A 2,942-nucleotide genomic window follows, 5' to 3' on the forward strand; every position below is an offset into this window, starting at 1 on the left:
CATTGAATCTATAATAATCTTTTTATATTAACTAAACTTGATTATATGATTATAAGTAAAATAAAATAAAAATAAAATAAAAATAAAATAAAATAAAATAAACCTATATGTAAAGAAGTTATATATTAAGGTATTGTTGCAAATTTATGAGAATGTGATATATTCAAAGACGGATGTAAGTATGTGAAAGAAGGAAAAAATGAATTTGAAACCAATGATCAACCAATGTCAATATCAATATAATATATTAAAGGATGAAACAAACAAATAATACAAAATATATAACCATGGACCATGGTTGAAATGAAAACCAACCAAATAATACAAAATAAGGAAGTAAATATTAAAAAGGAGTTAGATATCTTATAATAATATGAGAGTTTGTGCAATTTTTAGGTTTTTTGGCCAACCATCTTTTATAAAAAAATTATATATCACAAACTAATATAAAAAATAGCATTAAGTTGACGATAAATTAAAACCATAAAATTGGTTGCAGTTATAGTTGTAAACACAATAGTTATATATCTATAATCTATATTTTTATATATTTACTTTTATCTATATAAAAGCAATAACCATGGATAATCAGCTGACAATTTCTATGCATTATAAATCATTTTTTCCCTCACATTATCTTTTGCATCCCACATTGGATCAAAAAAGAAAGAGACATGTGAGAGGTGGATACAAAAAGAAAAAGGCTAACATTTTTCTCAATATTGTTTGCATCACGCATAGGATGATGGAGTGAAAATGGCAAGAAAAAGATTACTATAAAAAGAAATGACTAAAAAAGGAACAAACATATTTTCCTCGGATGTCACCATTTTGCTTAAGATCAAATGTAGTATATGTTTTTAGTTTTACATATTATCCCGAATCTTAGGTTTTTTTTAGATCAAATATATTATATGTTTTTAGTTTGATATCTAATATATGGGTTTTCAGTTTGCTTGGTATTTTTTTTTTATTAGAGAATGCTCATTATACTATTTGGTGATGTAGTTATTTATCTGTCGTCTTGGTGTTATTACTATCAAGGTTTGATACACCCCTCTAATTACAACCCAAATATTATAGAATGTTACGATAAAGTGTAATATTTATTTTTATCAGTTTAATATCTGATAATGGGGTCATCGACCCCACTTGATATTAATTTTATTTTTTTTATGAAGAAAAATCCATCATCTTAGCTTGGTGATGTGGTTCTTCATGCATCGCCTTTAACTTCCACTACTGTTGCTACAACTTACGCACTCCTCTAATTTTCACCTGAAATATTATAGAACGTTTTTTTTTATAACTTCAAATGAGATTTCTATTAAATTTGTTACAAAATTAACATCGTGATTTTGTCACCTTATATGAGATTTCAGTTAGAACTGTGACTTCTTATTAAACAAACTACTAACATTAGTCAAACATATGTAGAGTACTTTGTAACACCGTTCTCGAGCATAGTTACAATACTTAAATTAACATATGGTTCTAAGATTGTTGTCAACTCTCATTAAAAACTTTAATGTTAATAAGTAGTTGCCACACGCATTTGCCTCATTTTTTTAGAAGTAGACTTCAAATTTTAGTTTATACCATTTCTTTTGAAGATGGTATTATCACTACCGTACAACGCACATTGAAACACTAATTTGAAAGAAAAGAAAGAAAATATGGCATATATGCCGAATATACTCTTATAACATAACTGTTAGAGAAAAAAAAATCTCCAAAATCATAAAAATTCCTATTTTATCATAAAAGTTGAAGAGGTTGCAAGACAAATGTTATTATTTGTGACCCCACATAAAATTATACAAATTAAAGCAATACTTTTTGAGATGATCACAAGAGGAATCCAAAGACCTAAAAGGGCACAAAACCGCATTAAACGAGCAAAACAAACCCAATTGCATCATTTTTGCACTTTGATTTTATTCCTACTAAATCTTTTTTTATCGATTCGATTCGATTCGATCCGAATTGATTGTTTCATGTTGTAACGGACTCAAAGCTTCGATCCCGTTTCACAATATTCTTGTTATAAAAAATCGTGAAACTATATCAAATACCGTGTTTAGTAATATTTACGTTTTCTAAAATTAAAATCGGTTTACTGAATTTTTAAATTAAAAAAGTAGTTCATTTTGTTACAAGTCGACTTAATGAAGTCAAAATTTCGGCAACTCTATTTTTGGATTTATCTTTTTACGTCATTTTGGGAAAAGAACACTGTTGGTATACACGTTTGATCAGTTAATTTATGACGTTTATGAATGACGACTATACTGGATCTTAACTCTTACCGCCATCGATCTTGACCCGTAAGAAATCAACGTATACGTTATTTGAATACGAGGTGTACGTCAACAAATCAAATTGTATGTCGTACCGTCTTCCGTTGTATTCAATGCCATCTTTGTACATAGCACATAAAAAACTATCGTCACTCAATGACAAAAAAATAATATATGTTGATTTAAAACTAGCTCTTTGATGTGCAATGAAGCTGAATGCAAATTTTATTGTACGTATACGTAGATAATGAAAAGTTAATGCAATTGTTTATAAAAAATCTGAAATTTATGAAATATTATGCCCTGTTAGTAGGCTCAATCATTATCTTATATTTGAACATGTTTATCATTTGGTTTTATGCAGTTCAAACATTAGATTTTATAAAATTATATGTATGCAATGATAAAGTATAAGATGGAAGTTTCATTAGGAATCCAAAATTGATTGGAAACCCGGGAACCGTACACAAAATTGATTCTTTGATTCTTTTTTTTCTCTTCCAAAAATTAAGAATAAAATTTCAAAATCTGTAAAAAAAATTACATTCAGTTACAATAACTTCTGTATTTTAAAGATTCCAATATATTATTAAAATATTTCATACACTTAATATAACATTATATTTCTCTTCTAAATATTTA

At 27.1% G+C, this 2,942-nt stretch overlaps 1 non-coding gene across 1 annotated transcript; it reads left to right on the plus strand.

Moving 5' to 3' along the window:
* Positions 1–1,074: 1,074 nt before the first annotated feature.
* Positions 1,075–1,268, plus strand: LOC112501663. The gene has a single exon (XR_003067543.1). It is a non-coding gene; the product is annotated as a U2 spliceosomal RNA (small nuclear RNA).
* Positions 1,269–2,942: the final 1,674 nt, after the last annotated feature.

Source organism: Cynara cardunculus, unplaced genomic scaffold (assembly GCF_001531365.2).
Source record: "Cynara cardunculus var. scolymus isolate 2C unplaced genomic scaffold, CcrdV1 Un_Scaffold_407, whole genome shotgun sequence".
In the NCBI taxonomy this organism is placed as follows: Eukaryota; Viridiplantae; Streptophyta; class Magnoliopsida; order Asterales; family Asteraceae; genus Cynara; species Cynara cardunculus.